This window comes from Pseudophryne corroboree, chromosome 2 (genome assembly GCF_028390025.1).
Source record: "Pseudophryne corroboree isolate aPseCor3 chromosome 2, aPseCor3.hap2, whole genome shotgun sequence".
Taxonomy (NCBI): Eukaryota; Metazoa; Chordata; class Amphibia; order Anura; family Myobatrachidae; genus Pseudophryne; species Pseudophryne corroboree.
The window spans coordinates 500,636,036-500,656,156 of NC_086445.1; positions in this window are offsets into that span (position 1 = coordinate 500,636,036).

Here is a 20,121-nt window from a genome sequence, read left to right on the forward strand (position 1 = left end):
TAAACTCCTAATACCCAAACACTGGAAATCCCCTCAGACTCCCACTCAATCTGACCTTGTTAACCGGTTGGTATATTTCTTCCATGGAGCATATTACCTCCCTATTAAACAATGCTTTGTCTACATAACATCACACATGAAGGTCTTGGTTAATTTTCCACAAATCCACTATGCTGGAAGTGCACCCTTGTTACCTTTCTTTTACCTTACTATTATTATTTCCCTTTCACGTCTGGTGAAGAGCTATCAGATAGCACTCCATGAAACAGCAACCAGATCATACCATAGATTGTATTACCAGGAAGGTTTATTGCATTGCTCTAACTGGGTGTCCCGATGCCCTGAGTGTATGATGTCATGTGGAGGGGTGGGGCCGCCATTGTAGTGAATTACAGCAATACCCAGAGCATTTTTAGGATGACATGGGTGTACATACTGCAGTGTGCACATCTGAAGCAACGTGGGACAGTGGGGTGGCGGCAGTGGCACAGAGAGGGGAGGTGTACTAATTACCCAGGACTTATGGAGGGGTCCGCCAGTCACTTGCCACCACCCCCCCTCCGCCCCTCCTTACCTGTCAGCTCCCTTTTAGTGTCCCCAGCCTGGCCTGCATTGTGTAAGGAACCTGCAGCAGGGGTAGCATTCACACTGATCATGCCCCCCTCCTGATCTGCTCCTGGCTGCCTCTTCACAGCGCCATAAAAACTATTTTTAATTATATATATTTTTTTGTAAGGAGACGTCATGCCACGCCCCAAATTAGTGGGCCCGGGGACAGAGAGGGAGAGGCAGAGAATGAAAGGAGAGACATGGAGAAAAAAGGAGAGAGACATGGAGAGAGTCATATATGTATGCAATATATGTATAATGTATAAGTGCAATACTAAGTGCAACAGACCTTTGTATCAAAAGGGTTAGGAAAAGCACCAGGAAAAGGAAGCCAGTGTGGTTCACAAAAGAAGTATCAATTAGTGTAAAAGCAAAAAAGATGGCTTTTAGGAAATATAAACAGACTCAAAATAATAACGACAAAGAGGTGTATCTTGACAGACGGGAGGATGCTAAGAAAGTAATCAGACGTGCAAAGGCAGAAGCTGAGGAGAAAATGGCCCAGTCAGTAGATAAAGGAGGCAAAACTTTTATTAAATATATAAGTGAAAGGAGAAAAACAAATGGAGGAATAATAAGACTTAAAACAGAGAGTGAGCATTTGGTGGAGGGTGACAAGGCAATAGCAGATCACCTAAATAATTATTTTTCTCAGTATTTACTACAGAAGAAGGGATGGGGCCACAGTTAAGTTGCAAGGACATTCATAAAAAAAAGGCAGATGATAGTACATTTACAGAGGAGAAGGTCCTAACAGAACTTTCAAAACTAAAAGTGGGTAAATCAATGGGACCAGAAGGGATACACCCAAGGATACTCAAAGAGCTAAAAGATGTGCTGGTTACACCTTTAGCAGAATTATTTAACCAGTCACTAAATACAGGTGCTATTCCAGAGGACTGGAAAAGAGCAAATGTAGTTCCACTGCACAAAAGTGGAAGCAAGGAAGAAGCAAGTAACTACAGACCAGTAAGCCTCACATCAGTAGTAGGGAAAGTAATGGAAAAACTATAAAAATAAAGAGTTGTGGAATATCTTAAATCAGACAACTTACAGGATCCAAAACAGCATGGATTTACTGGTGGGAGATCATGCCAAACAAATCTTATTGACTTTTTTTGACTCTGTGACAAAAATAATAGATCAAGGGGGAGCTGTAGATGTAGCATATCTAGACTTTAGTAAGGCATTTCACACTGTCCCACATCGCAGACTGCTAAATAAACTTGAAAGCGTGGGGGTGGATTATAAAACAGTTAAATGGATAAGAACTTGGTTGCAGGATAGGAAACAGACAGTTGTAGTAAATGGAGTACAATCTATGGAGGGAAATGTTACCAGTGGAGTACCCTAGGGATCTGTACTTGGTCCAGTTCTCTTCAATATCTTTGTTGGTGACATTGCAGATGGTATTGAAGGGAAGGTATGCCTTTTTGCAGATGATACACAGATATGCAACAGGGTAGGCACACCGGGAGGAGTAAAACAAATGATTGATGACCTAGCTAGGCTTGAGAAATGGTCAAGAACGTGGCAACTACAGTTTAATGCTAAAAAATGCAAAATCATGCACTTGGGTCTCAAAAACCCAAAGGCTAAATATAGTATCAAGGGTACTATAATGGAAACTACTGAAGAGGAAAGGAATTTAGGAGTCACTATTTCAAGTGACTTGAAATCAGGAAAGCAATGCAGCAAAGCAATGAGAAAGGCAAGTCAGATGCTTGGTTGCATAGGGAGAGGAATCAGTAGCAGGAAAAAAGAAGTGATAATGCCACTGTATACAGATGTAGCCACCTTTATCTTGAGTGGCTGAGGCGTTTGTCCCGATCGAGCATACGCAGCATACTGGGGCGTAGGGAGGCGCCCCTAGTCACAGAGAGGCTATCTAATCGCACGGAGACAGACGTTTGGCGTTTGGCGTTACCTTTACGTGTAATACCTGCGATCATTCACCAGACGTCGCTTTTTACAATCACCACTGCGCATGCGTGTGGGCTCCCGTAAAATATAATACTGAAATACTGTATACTGTATAGTAAGGACTACTTTACTAGTGCGTCTCGATACGCTGAATCCCGCAGACAAAGCAACATAAAACCAGTAGTGTACACTGACGCAAATGGACGTGTTAGAGGTTCATTATTGCCTAATGATATTAGGAATATTGGCCCTCATTCCGAGTTGTTCGCTCGCAAGCTGCTTTTAGCAGCATTGCACACGCTAAGCCGCCGCCTACTGGGAGTGAATCTTAGCTTATCAAAATTGCGAACGAAAGATTCTCAAAATTGTGAATAGAAATTTCTTTGCAGTTTCAGAGTAGCTCGGGACTTACTCTGCCATTGCAATCAGTTCAGTAAGTTTCGTTCCTGGTTTGACGTCACAAACACACCCAGCGTTCGCCCAGACACTCCCCCGTTTCTCCAGCCACTCCCGCATTTTTCCCAGAAACGGTAGCGTTCTTACACACACACCCATAAAACGGCCAGTTTCCGCCCAGAAACACCCACTTCCTGTCAATCACACTCCGATCACCAGAACGAAGAAAAAACCTCGTAATGCCGTGAGTAAAATACCAAACTTCTTAGCAAATTTACTTGGCGCAGTCACAGTGCGAACATTGCGCATGCGCAATTAGCGGAAAATCACTGCGATGCGAAACAAAATAACGAGCGAACAACTCGGAATGAGGGCCATTGTACAGTATGTTAGCATCCTAATCCCGTAGCCATTATGGCTTAATCAAAACTAATGGATTTATTCATCTGTCTGCGGCGAAGTGGTGAAGTGTTCCGCTTCCTATACTCAGAGTCCCGTGTTCGATTCCTAAAGTACTGTACAGTACGAACGCATGTTAGTTTTTTCCAGACACTTTATAAAATTTTTTATTCACATAAACCAGGGCAAAGCTGCAGGAGCAGATGTACTGTTAAGGTTCTATGCACCATACGGTACACATACAATTCTGTAGCAGGGCAGACTCAATTGAAATGGCTACTGCCTGTGACTCCTTGCCCCATGGAGGCCCTCAGCTATGGAGCAAGTGATGACATAGATTTTGCGGACAACGGGGCAGTGCTGAAGGTGCGTCACAATCCCCTCGCTAAAATACATAGGGGCGATAGGAATAAGCGAGGTCTATGTACTTTACGATACACCGGACTTGATCGCACTATGGAGCAATGCTGAAGGAGCGTCACAAACCCCTCGCTAAAATACATAGGGGCGATAGGAATAAGCGAGGTCTATGCACATTACGGTACACCGGACTTGATCGCATAGCACACTGTCAAAATGGCCGTCGCCCCTGAACCCCCACCACGTGGCAGGCAGCGCTCGGAGATGGAGTAAGAGATAGCTGTAGTCTTGAAGGCTACGGGGCAATGCTGAAGGAGCGTCACAATCCCCTCGCTAAAATACACGGGCGATAGGGATAAGCGAGGTCTATCATTACGGTACACCGGACTCGATCGCATAGCACACTGTCAAAATGGCCGTCGCTCCTAAACCCCCACCACGTGGCTGGCAGCGCTCGGAGATACAGTAGGTAAGTTCTGTCACCATAAGCTGTCTGCTGTGTATAGCAGATTTCCATCTGGGATGCATTTGTGTGTTTGTAATAAGAAAAAAACATTTTACTGTACATTTAGTGGATACAGTATTTCTCCCAGATAACGGCACATCATACTGTACAGTTACCCCCATGTACTGTACTGTACCATACTGTATAATGGAATATTTAATGGAAAAGCATCAATATTAATGTAAAAAAAAGTATTTATTACAACATCCGATTGCATGTACTGTACTGATCAAAATGTACAGTACTCTTATTCAGGACTTATAAAACAGAAAATAACTGTTCATACACATCAATAACATTACTACTGTATAATATTCTACATTAGTTTATGCAATAATCAGACAAAGGCAATTTTAAAAACATTTTTAATAATGCACCAATTTAAAATTTTAAACAGAAAATACAGTACAGAACTACATATTTGTGGCTTGACCATTTCTTTCGACTATAACAGGTAATACTTTATACAGGTGATTTAAATAATTATTACAATGTTCAGGTGTGAGTACTTCTAGCCAAAATGTCTTTATCCCATCCAACAGCTGCTGTTTTGTTGTTGGCTTCGCAACACTCCTAATGTACCTCTTCAATTGAGCCCACACTAATTCAATTGGATTCATGTCTGGTGATCTATAAAAAAAAAAGAGTATAGAAAAAAAGTTAGTCAATTAATGACATTAAATAGAGAAAATTAAACATACGGTATTGTACTGTATATTAAACAAAAAATACATTTACAGTACTAGAGTGCTATCCAAAATTTTACTTGTACACTGTTGAAAGAATACTCACTCTGGTGGTGTGCGTTCCCAATTCATACCTTTCTCTTCCATAAATTTGGCTAAGGCGGAGTGTTTAGGATCATTGTCTTGGAATATCCTATGGTGAGTTGGGTAATATTTATTCACAAATGGCACCATACATCCCTCTACTATTGTTTCTTGGAAAGATTTCTTATCCATGATCCCTACAGAAATAAAAAAATGTTGTTCATTAATAAGCAACTCATTTTATTGTGCAGTTACATGTACTCTACAGTACAACATGTATTTTTAAAGAACACAGGCACAGAATAAAGTATAGTACCTTCGAAAAATAATAGGGGACCAGCTCCTAATCGTGATATGCCTCCCCATACATGGACTTTCAATGGATGCTTTGGGCGTGGTTTTAATGAGATATGGTTACGTTTCCGGAATGACATTCTGGAGAACCGCTCAAGGGCAACAGACGATTCATCTGTGAAAATGACATCATGAAATGTTTCACCACTCTCAATCCATCGCCGTGCCTGTTCCACTCTCTTTTCTTTATTCACATCTCTTATCATGGGAGATATCCTGTGAAGAGCCAAAAATAATGAAATCAGATACAGTAATGAAAGAGATTACTGTATATACAGTAGACTGTATGTTCAGTATACTGTATTATATACCTACTGTATACATTAAACTGTACATACATTACAGTATATACAGAGTAATATATATATATATATATATATATACATACATACACACACACACACACACACACACACACACACACACACACACAAACAAACACAGTATACAGTATGTAATCATCACAATAAGCCGGCAAAGCTTCATTGCTGTCTCTGAGTGCCTATACAGTAGGTATCTCTTTTGGGATAGATTATATATATATATATATATATACATATACACACACACATACGGTATATAGTATAAAGTACACACTCTGTATAATGATTTATGTCATTGTTATATCACTTATCAAGGGATTATTAACAGTGAATAAGTGTGCATTTACCATCGTCATCCCGTAGCGAAGCACGGGTATTCAGATATCTACAATGTTATTTATACTGTGTGTTTAATATTTACATTTAGTTTTGTAAACAGACATTCTTAACATCACGGGCAACCAGATCTCACAGGAAGTGTCCCACCCTCCCTCCCATCTGGATTGCAGTGAGTTATCTGTGCTGGTCAGGACAGGGGGGTGGGACTGTATAAATCACTACAGTATGTACACTACTGTATTTGACAATACTTACCAGCTTGGCGGCACCTGTCCCGCCTTCTGTGCCGTCGTGCTCCCAGCCCTGTAAAAATATATATACAGTATAATGGCAGCATACTGTAGAGCCAATGAAGTTAAAAATTGACAGCATCTTTATGACATCACTATCAATGGAATTGTTCATTCTAGTACCCTGCACCTAATCACTCAGGCGGGCATAGTGTACCGTACTGTCTTCAAAACTTAAGGGGCACATTTCTAAATGTGACATACAGTACACTTACAGTCTCGCTACAGTACAGTAGGTCCAGGGACAGGGAGGGAATTCAGGTCCTGTGCAATACACAAACGCCGAAAATGTACAGTACTGTTTTGCTCAATTAGTTGCGTCAGAATACACTAATTTCTACTCATTGCCGCTGTGTAGTTGCATTTAGCGTAAAGAATCGCTCCTGCAGATGTACTCTGATTTATATGTAACTTGTGTGCACCCTTCCATTGACTGTCTTACAATGAAAATAAAGTAATACAGTATATTATTACAATAAAAAAAAATAAAAAAGAAGGCACATCAGGTCTCGAACCCTGGATCCCCAGCGTGGGAGGTGGGAGCCTTCATCGCTAGCCCACGATGCCTCATGAGATTCCCAAATTCGTGTGTAAAAGTACAGCAAACAGCGCCCGGCCCCCTCCCCATTGGTGTTGGTTTATGCCTTAGGGGACTCGGACGCTCGCATTTGTAAAGCACGGTATTTTCCACTGCCTCCCGCTAGCCCATCGCCCTTCCCCCCTGGGAGCCTGCACAGATCATGCAGTGGACCTGGAGGGAATTCAGGTCCTGTGCAATACACAAACGCCGAAGATCTACAGTACTGGTTTATTCACTCAGAATACACTCATTTCTACTCATTACCGCTGTGTAGTGGCATTTAGCGTAAAGAATCGCTCCTGCAGATCTACTCTGATTTATGTGAAACTTGTGTGCATCCTTCCATTGGATGTATTAGAGAGAAAAAAAAATATTAAAGTGAATGTCACGGGAACACATAAAAAAAAAAGGTTGGCACTTCCTTCCCATTGGTGTTGGTTTATGCCGTAGGGGACTCGGACACTCATATAATTGCATTTCAAAGGCACGGTATTTTCCATAGTCTCCCCCTACCCCCATCGCCCTTCCCCCCTGGGAGCCTGCACAGATCATGCAGTGGACAGGGAGGGAATTCAGGTCCTGTGCAATACACAAACGCCGAAAATGTACAGTACTGTTTTGCTCAATTTGTTGCGTCAGAATACACTCATTTCTACTCATTGCCGCTGTGTAGTTGCATTTAGCGTAAAGAATCGCTCCTGCAGATGTACTCTGATTTATATGTAACTTGTGTGCACCCTTCCATTGACTGTCTTACAATGCAAATAAAGTAATACAGTATATTATTACAATAAAAAAAAAAAAAAAAGGCACATCAGGTCTCGAACCCTGGACCCCCAGCGTGGGAGGTGGGAGCCTTCATTGCTAGCCCACGATGCCTCATGAGAGATTCCCAAATTTGTGTGTAAAACTACAGCAAACAGCGCCCGGCCACCTCCCCATTGGTGTTGGTTTATGCCTTAGGGGACTCGGACGCTCGCATTTGTAAAGCACGGTATTTTCCACCGCCTCCCGCTAGCCCACCATACCCATTATGCCTTAGGGAACTCAGACGCTCATTTACTGTACATGTATTTTAAAAGCACGGTGTTTATACATTGTACTGTACATTCTTCCTTTTACACAATTAGTTGCGTCTCCATAGGTCACCATCTTTTTCCACCGCCTCCCGTTACGCCTACAGTATTAACATTACAGTCGTCACTGACCAATTGCCAGAGCTGTAGATCAATCCTCCGCTATACTGTACGATTGAAAGTACTGGATTAGTGGAGCATTAGCCACCCAGTGGTGGAGATGTGTAATGCATGCTGAATATCTAGAATCGCCTCAACGTGCCTGCCTGTGATTAAACTCAGCTATCGCCTTAGCGTGACTAAACGTCCGTCTAGGCGGAGAATCGGTCAAGATAAAGGTGGCTACATCTGTAGGTCATTGGTGCGGCCCCATCTGGAATACTGTGTCCAGTTCTGGAGACCATATCTCCATAAGGATATAAATACATTAGAGAGTGTACAAAGAAGGGCAACTAAAATGGTGCATGGCCTACATCACAAAACTTACCCGGAAAGGCTAAAAGATCTTAACATGTATAGTTTGGAGGAGAGAAGGGAAAGGGAGGACATGATAGAAACTTTAAAATATATCAAGAGTCTTAAAGTTCAGGAGGGAAACATTCTTCAAAGGAAGAGAAATATTAGAACTCGAGGACATACACTGAGACTGGAGGTGGGGAGGTTCAGGGAAAATTTAAGGAAATATTACTTCACAGAAAGGGTAGTGGATAAGTGGAATAGCCTCCCATCAGAGGTGGTAGAAGCTAAGACTGTAGAGCAATTTAAACATGCTTGGGATAGGAATATGAATATCCTTACAAAGAATTAAGGTTCAAAAAGGGTTGAGATTACCTAAAGGATAAAAAAAAGGGGCAGACTAGATGGGCCAAGTGGTTCATATCTGCCGTCAAATTCTATGTTTCTATGATGTGTGTGCGAGAGAGAGATAAAAATGTAGAGAGACATTTAGAGAAACAGAGAGCGAAAAAGTGTGAGAGAGGTGTCTGAGCTGAGAGAGAGGAGTGTGAGAGAGAGGTCTTTGGGCAGTGAGAGAGAGGAGTGTGAGAGAGAGGTGTCTGGGCTGAGAGAGAGAGCAAATGAGTGTGAGAGAGAGAGTTGGCTGGGATGAGAGAAACAGGAGTGTGAGAGAGGTGTCTGGGCTGAGAGAAAGAATGAGGGAGTTGGCTAGGCTGAGAGCAGGTGAGACACTGCCAGAAAATGAAGCAGGGGGAGTCGGAGAACATTAAAGGCCACTCATGCAGCTGGCTCACTTTGGGAATAGAGAGAGTTGCTCAGGGCTGGCCAGTGCACTGACACATGAGCAAGCTAACACAGACACTGGCCCCTTCTGTTAATTTATTTTTATTGAATAAGGGAAAGGTCAGCTGAGTTGAGGAGATAGATAAGAGATAAGATAATAGTTTTTTGTCACTAAAAACATTAGAAAAATGCAGAAGTGAAATAGCAATACAGTACACTTATGCTTCAATAGACAAATGAGAGTTCAAACCAACAATTATATAAGGAAAAACTGTTCCTCATCCTGCTAGTATGGCAACCAAGACACCTATAACGCTTCCCAGAGGGCAAGAGGGGAAAAATTGAATGAAAAGGATTATTATTATTATTATTATCCTTTATTTATATGGCGCCACAAGGGTTCCGCAGCGCCCGATTACAGAATACATAAACAAATAATCAAACAGGAATACAGCAACTTACAGTTGATGACAGTATAGGACAAGTACAGGGTAAATAAACATAGTTACATCAGCAGATGACACTGGGATAAGTATCAGGTGGCAGAAGACTGCTGGATGTGGTGCAGTTGAAGATTATTAAAGTAAGAAAGGATAAGCACATGAGGAAAGAGGGCTCTGCTCGTGAGAGCTTACATTCTAAAGGGGAGGGGTAGACAGACAGGGGTGACACAGATGGGGTACATAGAGAGCGTAGAACAGAGGGTTAGGATGAGATTTGGCTGGGTTTGGTGAAGAAGTGGGTCTTGAGAGATCGTTTGAAGTTTTGTAGAGAGGTGGAGAGTTTGAGGGGGAGAGGTAGGGAATTCCAAAGAAGTAGTGCAGCACGTGAAAAATCTTGGAGGTAGGAGTGGGAGGAAGTAATCCGTAGGCAGGAGATTCGGCGTGCATTAGCAGAGCGAAGAGGACAGGTGGGAGTGTAAAGGGAGATAAGGTCAGAGATGTAGATGGGAGAGGAGTGGGTGAGGGCTTTGTAAGCGAGTGTGAGAAGCTTGAAATGGATTCTGAAAGGGAAGGGGAGCCAGTGAAGGTCTAGTAAGAGAGGAGAGGTGGACGTATTGCGTTTGGTGAGGAAGATGAGCCGGGCAGCAGCATTGAGGATAGATTGGAGTGGAGAGAGGTATTTGTCAGGAGTGCCAGTCAGGAGCAGATTACAGTAGTCCAGTCTGGAGATGACCAGTGAGTGGATAAGAGTCTTAGTAGCATCCTGGATCAGATAGGGTCTGATCCTGGAAATATTTTTTAGATGAAAATGGCAGGTTTGTGAGAGGTGCTGAATGTGTGGTTTGAAGGAGAGGGAGGAGTCAAGGATTACTCCAAGACAGCGCACTTGGGGGCTAGAGGAGATAGTAGTGCCATCAATAGATAATGAGATTGTAGGAGGTGAGGTTATGCGGGAGGGAGGAAAGATGATCAGCTCTGTCTTAGACATGTTAAGTCTAAGAAAGCGCTGGGACATCCAGGAAGAGGTAGCAGAGAGACAGTTGGAGATACGAGTGAGGAGAGCAGGGGAGAGGTCTGGAGAGGAAAGATAGATTTGGGTGTCATCAGCATAGAGATGATATTGGAAATCAAAAGAACTAATGAGCTTACCTAGTGAGGACGTATAAGAGAGAAGAGAAGAGGACCAAGGACAGAACCTTGGGGTACCCCTACAGTTAGTGGAAGTGAGGGGGAGGTGGAGTCATGAGAGGAGACAGAGAAAGAACGGTCAGAAAGGTAGGAGGAGCCAAGAGAGGGCAGTGTCACGCAGACCAATGGAGTGAAGAATTTGCAGTAGGAGAGGATGGTCCACAGTGTCAAAAGCAGCAGAGAGATCAAGTAGAATAAGTATAGAGTAGTGTCCCTTAGATTTAGCAGCATGGAGGTCATTGCATACTTTTGTAAGGGCAGTTTCAGTGGAGTGGAGAGGATGGAAGCCAGACTGGAATGGGTCAAGCAGTGAGTGTGAGGAAAGAAAGGAAGTAAGGCGGTTGTAGACAATACGCTCAAGGAGTTTGGAGGCAAAAGGGAGGAGAGAGATGGGTCGGTAGTTGGAGAGAGTGTTTGGATCAAGTGTAGGTTTTTTAAGAATAGGAGAGATGAGTGCATGCTTGAAGGCAGAGGGGACAGTGCCTGATGAGAGGGACAGATTGAGAAGGTGGGAAAGATGGGAACAAGCAGAAGGAGAGAGGTAGCGGAGGAGGCGGGAGGGGATAGGGTCAAGTGGGGAGGTGGTGAGGGGACAGGAACGAATGAGGGCCATGACTTCCTCTCCAGATGCATGGAAGAAAGATGTCAGAGTAGGTGCGAGGGATGGGGAGGGTTGGTAAGGGATGGGAGAAAGCTGGTTACTGATGGTCTGGTGTGATGTGATGTCCTGACGTATGGAGTCAATTTTGGATGTGAAGTAAGTGGCAAAGTCAAGAGCAGAGAGTGAGGAAGGGAGATGAGGTGGAGGTGGGCAGAGGAGTGAGTTGAGAGTGGCAAAGAGGCGCCGAGGGGTTGGAAGACTGGGAGGAGATGAGGTTCTTGAAGTATGACTGTTTAGCAATAGAAAGGGCAGCACTGAAGGATGAGAGCATAAGTTTGAAATGGAGGAAGTCTGCCTTAGAGTGTGATTTCCTCCAGTGTCGCTCAGCAGTACGTGAGCATTTTTGCAGATATCTGGTGCATTTGGTGTGCCAGGGTTGAGGTGTTAATTTGCGACGGTGAATAGTGGTTGGTGGAGCAACAGAGTCAAGAGCAGAAGTAAGGGATGCATTGTATGTGGAAGTGGCTTGTTCAGGGCATGAGAGAGAGAGAATAGGAGAGAGAAGTGAATCAAACAGGGAGGAAAGGAATGTGGTGTCAATAGCTTCAATGTTACGCTTAGTGATGGTAGCCTTAGGAGGTAGAGATGGGGAAGTCGAGAGAGATAGGTTAAAGGAGAGCAGGTGGTGGTCAGAGTGGGGAAATGGGGAGTTGGAAAAATCAGAAATATCACAGCGGTGAGTGAAGACCAGATCCAGTGAGCTCCCATTCACATGGGAGGGTGAGGAGGTCCACTGGGAGAGACCAAGTGAAGAGGTGAGGTTAAGGAGTTTAGAGGCAGGGGATTGTGTGGGGATGTCAATAGGGATGTTGAAATCGCCTAGGATAATGGAGGGAATGTCAGAAGAGAGGAAGTGAGGAAGCCAGGAAGCAAAGTTGTCGATGAATTTGGAAGCAGTGCCAGGGGGGCGGTAAATGACAGCTACTCTAAGATGGACTGGTTGGAAGAGGCGTATGGCATGGGCCTCAAATGTAGAGAATGTAAGGGATGGTTCTATCCCTAATGGCTACTATCCCTAATTATCCTATTAGCCTTAGCCACACTCCTTTTATTAAATATCTCCTCCAGTTTAGACAGGGGTTTACCAATAATCCTCTCAGCAGATTTAAGTACCCTACACAGTGTATTACGATCAGCACATTTTGTATTACCATACCACACAGTGATTGCATATGTCAGACTCTCAATCACGCAGCAGTAGAAATTAACTAGAATCGGATTTTGCAAACCCGCTGCCGAAGTCTTTGCAAACAGAAAAGGCGTTGCTCAGCAGTAATATGCGAAGACCAAGACAGATCTTCAGAGAAATTTATTCCTAAAATTTTTATTTTGGAAACCCTTTCTACTTCCTCGCCATTGAGAAAAAGCGGATGTACTGGATTTTTCCTAGACTTCCTAAAGTCAATAACAACTTCCTTTGTTTTCTTGTTGTTTAACAGCAGGTTATTATGCTCTCCCCATTCTATTAGTTGCTTTACTTCCTCCCTATAACTATCCTCCTCTCCTTTATTAATCAATCCCACAAGTGTAGTATCATCAGCAAATATTACCATAAAATTTGAATCTGAATGGGACATACAATCAAAGATATACAAAGAATATATAAATGGACTTAAGACACATCCTGAGGGACTCCTACATTTAATACCAATTCTGATGAATAGACAGGGCCCATCCTGACTGACTGAGGACGATTCGTCAAAAAGTCCAACAACCAATCACAGATATGCGTGTCATAGCCAATCTTTAAAAGCTTATCAATCAATATAGTTGGCAAAACAGTATTAAAGATATTTATACTTTTCTGTGCGGACTTAGGGGGTCATTCCGACCCGTTCACACGCTGCTGTTAGTCGCAGCAGTGTGAACGGGTTGGGTCTGCACTTGCGCGGCGGCCTCAATGCGCATGTGCGTCATTGCCCAGTGATGGCCGTCGCCGGGCAATGACCTGAAGAACGAAGAAAGCGTTCGCTGGAGCGATCGCAAGAAGATTGACAGCAGGAAGGCATTCCGGGGCGGCAACTCACCATTTTCTGGGAGTGGTAAGTCCAACGCAGGCATGTCCAGGCGTTTGGAGGGCGGATGTCTGACGTCAATTCCGCGACCTGCATCGCTGGATCGATCGCACAGGGTAAGTCTTACCCTGGTCTTCTTTTACAGGAAACTTAGCCCTGCTATGCAGAAATACACTCCCCCATAGGCAGCGTCTAGTTGATCGCACGGGCAGCAAAAAGTTGCTATGTGCGAGCAACTTGGAATGACCCCCTTAAACACTGCTTCTTACACAGCAGAACTATTCACCTTCTGGGGCAGCAAGAAAGCTGCTTCACCCCCGAGTCACACCTGATATTGCATTTTCTCCTTTCCAAGAAAGTGTTTATAAGTAAAACGACCGATGTCTCATAAGAACTGTCTGACCAGAGCCCATTAACTAAAGCTGGCCATAAACAAGAACAATTTTAGGTATTAATACATGATTTGGACGCCTTGATCGATGCATCATGTGAACATCGTGCATTATTTGGGTACAATTACGATTCGATGCACGGTCCCACGGGTCGAATGTTGCATCCTCTGATCATACGTGCAGCCCATATTATCTGACGTAATTGTATGCACATCCTACCATGTTTTATGTACGTACAATGCATTGTTTGATGGATCGTTCGATCAGCGTCATTTAAGTGTATGCTTTTTGTGAGGCATACGATGGATCGAGAGATGATCCATTGTATAGGGGTGCACGATGGGTCGTAAGATCGTATGCACATCGTATGTACATCGTATGTATATCGTGTGTCATACAAACACCAAATCGTGAGTCTAGGACTGCCAAGGAATTCAAGGGAAATTGTGAGAATACTCGCATCTGATGCTGGTCATTCTAATATATGGCCAGCATACCTTACAGGCTGACATTTCACTAGGGAGCAGACTGGCAGCACAAACTCCCCCTACAAACATTGAGAGGGGGGGGGGGGCGGGGGGGGGGAGGAAGAAAGAGTCCCTTTAAAAAAAAGTCTGACTTGACCAGTATCCCGCACGGCTGCTGAACTCAGATTTCATAACATCCCGACCCAGGAGGGAGATTATTAAATAACATTCAGTAAATATGGGTTACATCTTTAATACACAAGTTAACATCAAGGGGTATATTTACTGCGCAGCAGCTGCTTGCCTGCAGCTCCGGACACAGGAAGTACAACAGCCATAATATTACATGTAACAACAGGCGTGTTGTACATTTAATATTATGTCAATGTAAATCCTGCGGCAAGGACTGATGGCAAGAGGCAGCGCTGAAAAGCTGCCGCTTAGTTAGATATACCCCCACGTGCTTCACAATGATTTTTCACAATTGAAATATTTAATAGCTAACTAATATAAAAGCTTTAAACACCCATTATCCTCCTGTACAGAACTAAGGTAAAAATTAGACTGAATGTAATTACTCACCATACTGAGATTGCTGCCACCAGGGCCGCAACTAGGGGGGGAAAGGGGCCTAGGGGGGCGCATGCCCCGGGCGCCAGACTCTAGGGGGCGACTTAAAGCTTAATTAAAACTTCTGCTCCACTTTCTGTCCGCCCGCTGGTAATCACGGACGAGAGGAGCTGCGCACATACAAGCTACAGTTGCACACTGACAGACTACGGAGTTGTCAGCATGCCACGCCTCCCTCCCTCCACACCCCGGCCGGGACCCTACACTTCCGGCCAGAGACCACGCTGACTACGGAGACTCCAATCCCTCCCCCCACACACACACGCTGGCTGGGAATCTGCACTTCAGGCTGGCTCTGCACGTTCATCAGATAGGTGCAGTCAGTCAGCCCACACACTGCAGCCAGATAAGGGACTTTATTATCAACTCACTGTCCCTGAGGTCATTCAAGCATCAAGCTGCTGCCATTAACTGTTGCATTACATTTTATGGGGACACTGTGTATGGTATAAGTTGGGGACACTATGGCATACTATTGGGATGCTGTGTGGCATATGTGGGGACACTGTGTTCCATAATATGGGGATGCTGTGTGGCATTATATGTGGGGACACTGTGCGGCATTATATGTGGGTACACTGTGTGACATTATATGTGGGGACACTGTGCGGCATTATATGTGGAGACACTGTGTGACATTATATGGGAACGCTGTGTGACATAATGTGGGGACACTGTGGCATTATGTGGGGACACTGTGTGCCATAATATGGGAACGCTGTGTGGCCTTATATGTGGGGACACTGTGCGGCCTTATATGTGGGGACACTGTGTGACATTATATGTGGACGCTGTGTGACATAATGTGGGGACACTGTGTGGCATTATATGGGGATGCTGTGTGGCATTATATGTGGTGACACTGTGTGGCATTATATGGGTACGCTATGTGCAATAATGTGGGGACACTGTGGCATTATGTGGGGACACTGTGTGCCATAATATGGGAACGCTGTGTGGCCTTATATGTGGGGACACTGTGCGGCCTTATATGTGGGGACACTGTGTGACATTATATGTGGACGCTGTGTGACATAATGTGGGGACACTGTGTGGCATTATATGGGGATGCTGTGTGGCATTATATGTGGTGACACTGTGTGGCATTATATGGGTACGCTATGTGCAATAATATGGGGATGCTGTGTGCCATTATATGGGGATGTTGTGTGCCACAATGTGGGGACACTGTCTGCATAATGTGGGGGGACCTTGTGTGGGATATTATGTGGGAACACTGGCATAATATTGGGACACTATGGCATAATATAGGGACACTGTGATGTATGGGGTACCCTATGTGGCATAATGTAATATTTCATGAAAAGTCACAGTCTGTAGTTATGCCGCGGGGGGGGGGGGGTGTTACTGCCTTTCCCCGGGTAACAAAAATCCTAGTTTCGGCCCTGCTGCCACACAAGAGCAGAGCATAATAATGCCAGACTTTCCCCACTCCCAGTAGGACTTTCCAACAAACAATGCTGCTTGCAGTTCCATACTCTCATGATCTGGCACAGAAAAAACATTTCAATGTTTTAGGAAGTTTTAACAGAAATGCAATGTAACACAATGAATTGTTGTGTATTGCCAGGGCCGGATTAACAATGGGGCGGATGGAGCTGCAGCTCCTGGCCCCACATTGAAAATAGGCCCACAGCCTGCCACAGTTGAGAGGGCCATAATCGCCGGCATTAATGAGTCACTCTGACTCATTTTATGTTGCTGCCAGACATTGCCTTGGCCCCCAGTCTGCAAATCCCGGCCAGAGCAGGAGGAGTCACCGATCTCCTCTTGAGCGTTTCCTCCCCACAGATTATTGATCTGCCTGGCCAGTGGGGAGGAGGAGCCGCTTTCCCCTCTACTCCAACTCCTCCCCCCTAGACTTTAGTGCTGCGGATGAGGACGGTCCAGCCGGTGGGGGAGGAGGGGCACTGCAACGTAACTGCTGCACCACCTCCGCATTCACACCAGTTGCCCGCACCGCACACAGCAGTGGTCTGACTTCCTGCCACCTGCACCACACACCGCACTGGCCGCCACCCCTCCCCCCACAGCTGCCTCCCACACCGCACTGGCCTCCACCCCTCCCCCCAGCCGCCTCCCGCACCGCACACCAAGCTGGGCGCCATCCCTACCCACCAGCCGCCTTCCGCACTGCACACTACGCTAGACGCAAACCCCGTCGCCCGCCTCCAACATCACACCGTGCTACCTTTTTTTTTTGTTAGGTTTTTTAAAAGGAGAAGATTGACATGATTTCCTGGTGGGCTGGCCAGAGATGGGGCTGTGGAAAGGATTTTTTTCCTGGGCCTGCCCTGTATTGATGTACTGCCTGGAGAGGACTGGTTACAAGAGCAGTGCCAGTGCTCCACCACTTACTGGAGCTCCTCGCTTTTACACCCTGCCTAATTAGGTAATAACAATATTATATGTCTGTTACATATTACACAACTGTTATTCTCTGGTACTCATGTTATTTTGTATATCTATTTTATCCTGTTTTCATTCTCTTTCCACCAATATCCCCCTGTTAATCCCCCTGTGCTGCTCTCGTCTCCCCTTTATTCCTCCTGTATTCCTCGTCTTCCTCCGTTATTCCCCCTGTGCTGCCCTCATCTCCCCGTTATTCTCTCTGTGTTCCTCTTGTCTCCATCATTATTCCCCGTGTTCCTTGTCTCCCCCCATTATTCCACCTGTGTTCCTCTTGTCTCCCCACGTTATCCCCCTGTGTTCCTCTTGTCTCCCCCCGTTATTCCCTGTGTTCCTCGCCTCCCCCCGTGTTGCTCTTGTCTCCCCCCGTTATTCCCCGTGTTCCTCGTCTCCCCCAGTTATTCCCCGTTTCTCTTGTCTCGTCCCATTATTCCCCGTGTTTCTTGTGTATTCACTTGTCATTCCCCATTTGTTACTCTTGTCTCCGCCCCATTATTCCCTGTATCTCTTGTCTCCACCGTTATTTCCCCTGTGTTTCTCATGTATTCCCCCGTCATTCCCCTTGTGGTCCTCCTGTGTCCCCTCGTTATTCTCCCTGTGTTCCTCTTGTCTCCCCCCGTTATTCACCCTGTGTTCCTCTTCCACTGACGCATATACAGTTTAGGAGGGGGGCACACTGATGCATACACAGACTAGGAGGGGGGCACGCTGACGCATTTACAGACTAGAAGGGGGGCACACTGACGCCTATACAGACTAGGAGAGGAGGGGGGCACACTGATGCCTATACAGACTAGGAATGGGCACACTGATGCCTATACCGATTAGGAGGGGAGGGGGGCACACTGGCGACTATAGAGATTAGGAGTAGAGGGTGGGCACACTAATACACATACAGACAAGGATGGCAGGGGGGCACACTGATGCCTATACAGACTAGGAGGGGGCACACTGAAGCCTATACAGATAAGAAGGGGAGGGGGCACACTGATACATATACAGACTAGGTGGGGGCACACCGACGCATATACAGACTAGGAGGGGGCATACTGACGCATATACAGACTAGGAAGGGAGGGGGCACATTAATGAATGTACTTTGAAGGACACATTCCTTTTCAGTGGCCATGTCCCCTTTTTAGGCGTGCGCAACAGTAATCCCATTTCATTTGCCATACCCCTACTTCAAAATTCCGACTTCCACGACCTCTGTATGTATGTGTGTGGTTGAAGGTAGACACTAGCTATGACCTCCATGGAAATAACCACACCCATGGCAAAAGCCACACACCCTATTTATACTACCCTCATCGCAGCGCTTGTCATACCTCCTGCCAAAGCACACAATAGGCCCTTCATGCATTTCAGCTCCAGGCCCATGTGGACCTTAATCTGGCACTGTTATTGCCTAGACTAGTAATAAACATGTTACATTTACATATGCATCAAACGGTGCGTTCCAATCTTACTAGTAAAATGCTAACAGCTGAACCAACAATACTTAACCAAGTAACAGTGCAGGAAGAACGAAGCACCGGGCGGGCGCCCAGTATCCTCTACAGACTACGAGAAAAGGATTTACCAGTAGGTAATTAAAATCCTATTTTCTCTTACGTCCTAGAGGATACTGTGGTTCCATTTAGTACCATGGGGATGTACCAAAGCTCCCAAACCGGGTGGGAGAGTGCAGAGGCTTCTGCAGAACAGATTTACCAAACTGAAGGTCCTCAGAGGCCAAAGTATCGCAAACGTGTTCGAACCAGACCAAGTAGCCGATCGACAGAGCTGTAAAACCGAGATACCCGGGCAGCCGCCCAGGAAGAACCCACCGACCTAGTAGAGTGGGCCTGTGCAGATTTTGGAACCGGCAAACTTGCCGTGGAATAAGCATGCTGGATAGTGAACCAGATCCAGCGTGCAACTGACTGCGTTGAAGCAGAACACCCAATTTTATTGGGATCATATAGAACGAACAGCGAGTCGGATTTCCTGTAACGAGCTGTCCTCTTTATGTATACCTTCAAAGCCCTCACCACATCCAAAGACTTTGAAGTAGCAGAGGTGTTGGTGACAACCGGAAACCACAATAGGCTGGTTGATGTGAAACTCAGACACCACTTTCGGAAGAAATTGCTGATGAGTTCTGAGTTCAGCTCTGTCCTCATGGAAAATTAAATAGGGGCTCTTGTGAGACAAAGCCCCAGCTCCGACACACGTCTTTCTGAAGTCAAGGCCAACAGTGTGACGGTCTTCCACATAAGATATTTTACGTCTACCTTCTGTAACGGTTCAAACCAGTCCGAATGGAGGAACTGCAGCACCAAATTAAGATCCCAAGGTGCCAGTGGCGTGCGGTGAGGTCAGTGGCTGGCGAGGCACTGCAGCCATAATCTCTGTGAAGTCCCGACGATGTTATCTTCTGCCGCCGTGCCAATGCCCAATACTGCCGCCACTAATGGATGCCGACCCGGCCAATGGCCTACAAAATCGCCGCCATCAACTGCCTGACCCCCAGCCGCTAACCTGCATCTCAGTCTGATGCTGCCAGTGCCTGCAGCCTTCCTGCTCATCAAACTTGTGATGAGCAGGCGGCTAATACATTGTCAAATTTTATAAATTTATGGTAGACAGAAAGGTGGAATATGGGGAGATGGGAGAGAGAAGAGAAATATGGGGAGATGGGAGAGAGAGTGAGTTGAAATATGGAGACAGGAGGAATAGGGATAGATGAG